This window comes from Oncorhynchus gorbuscha, unplaced genomic scaffold (genome assembly GCF_021184085.1).
Source record: "Oncorhynchus gorbuscha isolate QuinsamMale2020 ecotype Even-year unplaced genomic scaffold, OgorEven_v1.0 Un_scaffold_8315, whole genome shotgun sequence".
NCBI lineage: Eukaryota > Metazoa > Chordata > Actinopteri > Salmoniformes > Salmonidae > Oncorhynchus > Oncorhynchus gorbuscha.
Window position 1 is genome coordinate 7,501 of NW_025751514.1, and position 7,576 is coordinate 15,076.

General features: G+C 45.6%; 1 long non-coding RNA gene across 1 annotated transcript in view; it reads right to left on the bottom strand.

The window, feature by feature from the left end:
* The window catches only part of LOC124029943, a 7,987-nt gene extending 412 nt beyond the window's left edge, over nt 1-7,575 (bottom strand). The window contains exons 1-2 of the long non-coding RNA XR_006837875.1: nt 7,564-7,575; nt 5,338-5,407 (exon numbers count right to left, since the gene is read on the bottom strand). This is a non-coding gene — a long non-coding RNA (uncharacterized LOC124029943). The remainder of the gene's footprint in view (nt 1-5,337; nt 5,408-7,563) is intronic.
* Nucleotide 7,576: the final 1 nt, after the last annotated feature.

Consider the following 7,576-nt stretch of genomic DNA (forward strand, 5'->3'; position numbering starts at 1 on the left):
ATAGTCAGGGTGATAGTCAGGGCGATAGTCAGGGCGATAGGTGATAGTCAGGGTGATAGTCAGGGTGATAGTCAGGGTGATAGTCAGGGTGATAGTCAGGGTGATAGCTGATAGTCAGGCTGATAGTCAGGGTGATAGTCAGGGTGATAGTCAGGGCGATAGTCAGGGCGATAGGTGATAGTCAGGGTGATAGTCAGGGTGATAGTCAGGGTGATAGGTGATAGTCAGGCTGATAGTCAGGGTGATAGTCAGGGTGATAGTCAGGGTGATAGTCAGGGTGATAGTCAGGGTGATAGTCAGGGTGATAGCTGATAGTCAGGGTGATAGTCAGGGTGATAGTCAGGGTGATAGCTGATAGTCAGGGTGATAGTCAAGGTGATAGCTGATAGTCAGGCTGATAGTCAGGGTGATAGTCAGGGTGATAGCTGATAGTCAGGGTGATAGCTGATAGTCAGGGTGATAGTCAAGGTGATAGTCAGGGTGATAGTCAGGGTGATAGTCAGGGTGATAGTCAGGGTGATAGTCAGGCTGATAGTCAGGCTGATAGTCAGGCTGATAGTCAGGCTGATAGTCAGGGTGATAGTCAGGGTGATAGCTGTTAGTCAGGGTGATAGCTGATAGTCAGGCTGATAGTCAGGCTGATAGTCAGGCTGATAGTCAGGCTGATAGTCAGGCTGATAGTCAGGGTGATAGTCAGGGTGATAGCTGTTAGTCAGGGTGATAGCTGTTAGTCAGGGTGATAGCTGATAGTCAGGCTGATAGTCAGGGTGATAGTCAGGGTGATAGCTGTTAGTCAGGGTGATAGCTGATAGTCAGGCTGATAGTCAGGGTGATAGCTGTTAGTCAGGCTGATAGTCAGGCTGATAGTCAGGGTGATAGTCAGGGTGATAGTCAGGGTGATAGTCAGGGTGATAGCTGATAGTCAGGCTGATAGTCAGGGTGATAGTCAGGGTGATAGTCAGGGTGATAGCTGATAGTCAGGGTGATAGTCAGGGTGATAGTCAGGGTGATAGCTGATAGTCAGGGTGATAGTCAGGGTGATAGTCAGGGTGATAGTCAGGGTGATAGTCAGGGTGATAGTCAGGGTGATAGTCAGGGTGATAGTCAGGGTGATAGTCAGGGTGATAGCTGATAGTCAGGGTGATAGTCAGGGTGATAGTCAGGGTGATAGTCAGGGTGATAGCTGATAGTCAGGGTGATAGCTGATAGTCAGGGTGATAGTCAGGGTGATAGTCAGGGTGATAGCTGATAGTCAGGGTGATAGTCAGGGTGATAGTCAGGGTGATAGTCAGGGTGATAGCTGATAGTCAGGGTGATAGTCAGGGTGATAGCTGATAGTCAGGGTGATAGTCAGGGTGATAGTCAGGGTGATAGTCAGGGTGATAGTCAGGGTGATAGCTGATAGTCAGGGTGATAGTCAGGGTGATAGCTGATAGTCAGGGTGATAGTCAGGGTGATAGTCAGGCTGATAGTCAGGCTGATAGTCAGGGTGATAGTCAGGGTGATAGTCAGGGTGATAGTCAGGGTGATAGTCAGGGTGATAGCTCAGGGTGATAGTCAGGGTGATAGTCAGGGTGATAGTCAGGGTGATAGCTGATAGTCAGGGTGATAGTCAGGGTGATAGTCAGGGTGATAGTCAGGGTGATAGTCAGGGTGATAGCTGATAGTCAGGGTGATAGTCAGGCTGATAGTCAGGGTGATAGTCAGGGTGATAGCTGATAGTCAGGGTGATAGTCAGGGTGATAGCTGATAGTCAGGGTGATAGCTGATAGTCAGGGTGATAGTCAGGGTGATAGTCAGGGTGATAGTCAGGGTGATAGCTGATAGTCAGGGTGATAGTCAGGGTGATAGTCAGGGTGATAGTCAGGGTGATAGTCAGGGTGATAGTCAGGGTGATAGCTGATAGTCAGGGTGATAGCTGATAGTCAGGGTGATAGCTGATAGTCAGGGTGATAGTCAGGGTGATAGTCAGGGTGATAGCTGATAGTCAGGGTGATAGTCAGGGTGATAGTCAGGGTGATAGTCAGGGTGATAGCTGATAGTCAGGGTGATAGTCAGGGTGATAGTCAGGGTGATAGCTGATAGTCAGGGTGATAGTCAGGCTGATAGTCAGGCTGATAGTCAGGGTGATAGTCAGGCTGATAGTCAGGTGATAGTCAGGGTGATAGTCAGGGTGATAGCTCAGGGTGATAGCTGATAGTCAGGCTGATAGTCAGGGTGATAGTCAGGGTGATAGTCAGGGTGATAGCTGATAGTCAGGCTGATAGTCAGGGTGATAGCTGTCAGGCTGATAGTCAGGCTGATAGTCAGGGTGATAGTCAGGGTGATAGTCAGGGTGATAGTCAGGGTGATAGCTGATAGTCAGGCTGATAGTCAGGGTGATAGTCAGGGTGATAGTCAGGGTGATAGCTGATAGTCAGGGTGATAGTCAGGGTGATAGCTGATAGTCAGGGTGATAGTCAGGGTGATAGTCAGGGTGATAGTCAGGGTGATAGTCAGGGTGATAGTCAGGGTGATAGTCAGGGTGATAGCTGATAGTCAGGGTGATAGTCAGGGTGATAGCTGATAGTCAGGGTGATAGTCAGGGTGATAGCTGATAGTCAGGGTGATAGCTGATAGTCAGGGTGATAGTCAGGGTGATAGTCAGGGTGATAGCTGATAGTCAGGGTGATAGTCAGGGTGATAGTCAGGGTGATAGTCAGGGTGATAGCTGATAGTCAGGGTGATAGTCAGGGTGATAGTCAGGGTGATAGTCAGGGTGATAGTCAGGGTGATAGTCAGGGTGATAGTCAGGGTGATAGTCAGGGTGATAGTCAGGGTGATAGTCAGGGTGATAGTCAGGGTGATAGCTGATAGTCAGGGTGATAGTCAGGGTGATAGTCAGGCTGATAGTCAGGCTGATAGTCAGGCTGATAGTCAGGGTGATAGTCAGGGTGATAGTCAGGGTGATAGTCAGGGTGATAGTCAGGGTGATAGTCAGGGTGATAGTCAGGGTGATAGCTGATAGTCAGGGTGATAGTCAGGGTGATAGTCAGGGTGATAGTCAGGGTGATAGTCAGGGTGATAGCTGATAGTCAGGGTGATAGTCAGGGTGATAGCTGATAGTCAGGGTGATAGTCAGGGTGATAGCTGATAGTCAGGGTGATAGTCAGGGTGATAGCTGATAGTCAGGGTGATAGCTGATAGTCAGGGTGATAGTCAGGGTGATAGTCAGGGTGATAGTCAGGGTGATAGCTGATAGTCAGGGTGATAGTCAGGGTGATAGTCAGGGTGATAGTCAGGGTGATAGTCAGGGTGATAGTCAGGGTGATAGTCAGGGTGATAGCTGATAGTCAGGGTGATAGTCAGGGTGATAGCTGATAGTCAGGGTGATAGCTGATAGTCAGGGTGATAGTCAGGGTGATAGCTGATAGTCAGGGTGATAGTCAGGGTGATAGTCAGGGTGATAGTCAGGGTGATAGTCAGGGTGATAGTCAGGGTGATAGTCAGGGTGATAGTCAGGGTGATAGTCAGGGTGATAGTCAGGGTGATAGCTGATAGTCAGGGTGATAGTCAGGGTGATAGTCAGGGTGATAGTCAGGGTGATAGTCAGGGTGATAGTCAGGGTGATAGTCAGGGTGATAGCTGATAGTCAGGGTGATAGTCAGGGTGATAGTCAGGGTGATAGTCAGGGTGATAGTCAGGGTGATAGCTGATAGTCAGGGTGATAGTCAGGGTGATAGTCAGGGTGATAGTCAGGGTGATAGTCAGGGTGATAGTCAGGGTGATAGTCAGGGTGATAGTCAGGGTGATAGTCAGGGTGATAGTCAGGGTGATAGTCAGGGTGATAGTCAGGCTGATAGTCAGGGTGATAGTCAGGCTGATAGTCAGGGTGATAGTCAGGCTGATAGTCAGGGTGATAGTCAGGGTGATAGTCAGGGTGATAGTCAGGGTGATAGTCAGGGTGATAGTCAGGGTGATAGTCAGGGTGATAGTCAGGGTGATAGTCAGGGTGATAGTCAGGGTGATAGTCAGGGTGATAGTCAGGGTGATAGTCAGGGTGATAGTCAGGGTGATAGCTGATAGTCAGTCAGGGTGATAGTCAGGGTGATAGTCAGGCTGATAGTCAGGGTAGTCAGGCTGATAGTCAGGGTGATAGCTGATAGTCAGGGTGATAGTCAGGGTGATAGCTGATAGTCAGGGTGATAGTCAGGGTGATAGTCAGGGTGATAGTCAGGGTGATAGTCAGGGTGATAGTCAGGGTGATAGTCAGGGTGATAGCTGATAGTCAGGGTGATAGTCAGGGTGATAGTCAGGTGATAGTCAGGTGATAGTCAGGGTGATAGTCAGGGTGATAGTCAGGGTGTTAGTCAGGGTGATAGTCAGGGTGATAGTCAGGGTGATAGTCAGGGTGATAGCTGATAGTCAGGGTGATAGTGGTGATAGTCAGGGTGATAGCTGATAGTCAGGGTGATAGCTGATAGTCAGGGTGATAGTCAGGGTGATAGTCAGGTGATAGGTGATAGTCAGGGTGATAGTCAGGGTGATAGTCAGGGTGATAGTCAGGGTGATAGTGATAGTCAGGGTGATAGTCAGGGTGATAGCTGGGTGATAGTCAGGGTGATAGTCAGGGTGATAGCTGATAGTCAGGGTGATAGTCAGGGTGATAGTCAGGGTGATAGGTGATAGTCAGGGTGATAGTCAGGGTGATAGTCAGGGTGATAGTCAGGGTGATAGTCAGGGTGATAGTCAGGGTGATAGTCAGGGTGATAGTCAGGGTGATAGTCAGGGTGATAGCTGATAGTCAGGGTGATAGCTGATAGTCAGGGTGGTGATAGTCAGGGTGATAGTCAGGGTGATAGTCAGGGTGATAGTCAGGGTGATAGTCAGGGTGATAGCTGATAGTCAGGGTGATAGTCAGGGTGATAGTCAGGGATGATAGTCAGGGTGATGATAGTCAGGGTGATAGTGATAGTCAGGGTGATAGGTGATAGTCAGGGTGATAGTCAGGGTGATAGTCAGGTGATAGTCAGGGTGATAGTCAGGGTGATAGTCAGGGTGATAGTCAGGTGATAGTCAGGGTGATAGCTGTTAGTCAGGGTGATAGCTGATAGTCAGGGTGATAGTCAGGGTGATAGTCAGGGTGATAGCTGATAGTCAGGGTGATAGTCAGGGTGATAGTCAGGGTGATAGCTGTTAGTCAGGGTGATAGCTGATAGTCAGGGTGATAGTCAGGGTGATAGTCAGGGTGATAGTCAGGGTGATAGCTGATAGTCAGGGTGATAGCTGTTAGTAGATTACCCATAGTTCCAGAAGGACAGTATTACAGCATCGTGATTTATAAAGAAACACACTGACCTGCGTTCTTCTTGTTGAGCTCTTTCTCGCCCTCTTTCTGAATGTCCTGAATGATGCGCTCGTCATCTTGCTGTAGAGAGACACACACACATTAGCTGGTCCCCTGTAAGCTCAGCTGGTAGAGCCTGGTGCTAGCAACGGCAGGGTAGTGGGTTCGATTCCCGGGAACCACCCATACGCAAACGCATGACTAAGTCGCTTTGGATAAAAGCATCTGCTGAAAGCCATATTATAGTATTATAATTAGCTGAACGCCTTGCTTGGCTCGTGTGTTAGCTCTTTGTTGGTTTGGAATGGCTAGCTCTCTTTGTTTGGTTTAGCTCTTTGTTGGTTTGGAATGGCTAGCGCTCTTTGTTGGTTTGGAATGCTAGCTTAGCTCTTTGGGTTTGGAATGGCTAGCTAGCTCTTTGTTGGTTTGGAATGGCTAGCGCGTTAGCTCTTTGTTGGTTTGGAATAGCTAGCGCGTTAGCTCTTTGTTGGTTTGGAATGGCTAGCTCTTTGTTGTTTGGAATGCTCTTTGTTGGTTTGGAATGGCTGAATGGTCTGAATGGCTGAATGGTCTGAATAATATAAATAAGGTATTTTTTATCTTGAATAAATGTGCAAAAATTTATAAAAACGTGTTTTTGGTTTGTCATTACGGGGTATTGTGATGTCATTATGTGGTATTTTGTGTAGAATGAAAACATATTTATTCCGTCGATCCAAAATGAATTTAGAAATCTATATTATTCTATTATTGCACCCACACTGCGCGCACATGCCAATCTGATGCAGATCACGCTGCCAGTCCTGCCTCTCCCATCTCCTCATTGGTTAATAGAAGCAGGTACCCATGTGACATTGGTTATAACCACGCTGCCAGCGTGATCGATTTTTAAAATCTATTGTAGAATAAGGCTTTAACGTAACAAAATGTGGAAAATGTCAATGGGTCTGAATACTTTATGAATTATACTGTATATAATAGGTAGTGTTCACCGTGGGGTCTGAATACTTTATGAATTATACTGTATATAATAGGTAGTGTTCACCGTGGGGTCTGAATACTTTATGAATTATACTGTATATAATAGGTAGTGTTCACCGTGGGGTCTGAATACTTTATGAATTATACTGTATATAATAGGTAGTGTTCACCGTGGGGTCTGAATACTTTATGAATTATACTGTATATAATAGGTAGTGTTCACCGTGGGGTCTGAATACTTTATGAATTATACTGTATATAATAGGTAGTGTTCACCGTGGGGTCTGAATACTTTATGAATTATACTGTATATAATAGGTAGTGTTCACCGTGGGGTCTGAATACTTTATGAATTATACTGTATATAATAGGTAGTGTTCACCGTGGGGTCTGAATACTTTATGAATTATACTGTATATAATAGGTAGTGTTGTATATAATAGGTAGTGGGGTCTGAATACTTTATGAATTATACTGTATATAATAGGTAGTGTTCACCGTGGGGTCTGAATACTTTATGAATTATACTGTATATAATAGGTAGTGTTCACCGTGGGGTCTGAATACTTTATGAATTATACTGTATATAATAGGTAGTGTTCACCGTGGGGTCTGAATACTTTATGAATTATACTGTATATAATAGGTAGTGTTCACCGTGGGGTCTGAATACTTTATGAATTATACTGTATATAATAGGTAGTGTTCACCGTGGGGTCTGAATACTTTATGAATTATACTGTATATAATAGGTAGTGTTCACCGTGGGGTCTGAATACTTTATGAATTATACTGTATATAATAGGTAGTGTTCACCGTGGGGTCTGAATACTTTATGAATTATACTGTATATAATAGGTAGTGTTCACCGTGGGGTCTGAATACTTTATGAATTATACTGTATATAATAGGTAGTGTTCACCGTGGGGTCTGAATACTTTATGAATTATACTGTATATAATAGGTAGTGTTCACCGTGGGGTCTGAATACTTTATGAATTATACTGTATATAATAGGTAGTGTTCACCGTGGGGTCTGAATACTTTATGAATTATACTGTATATAATAGGTAGTGTTCTGTGTGTGTGTGTGTGTGTGTGGGTGTCTGAATACTTTATGAATTATACTGTATATAATAGGTAGTGTTCACCGTGGGGTCTGAATACTTTATGAATTATACTGTATATAATAGGTAGTGTTCACCGTGGGGTCTGAATACTTTATGAATTATACTGTGTATAATGGTAGTGTTCACCGTGGGGTCTGTG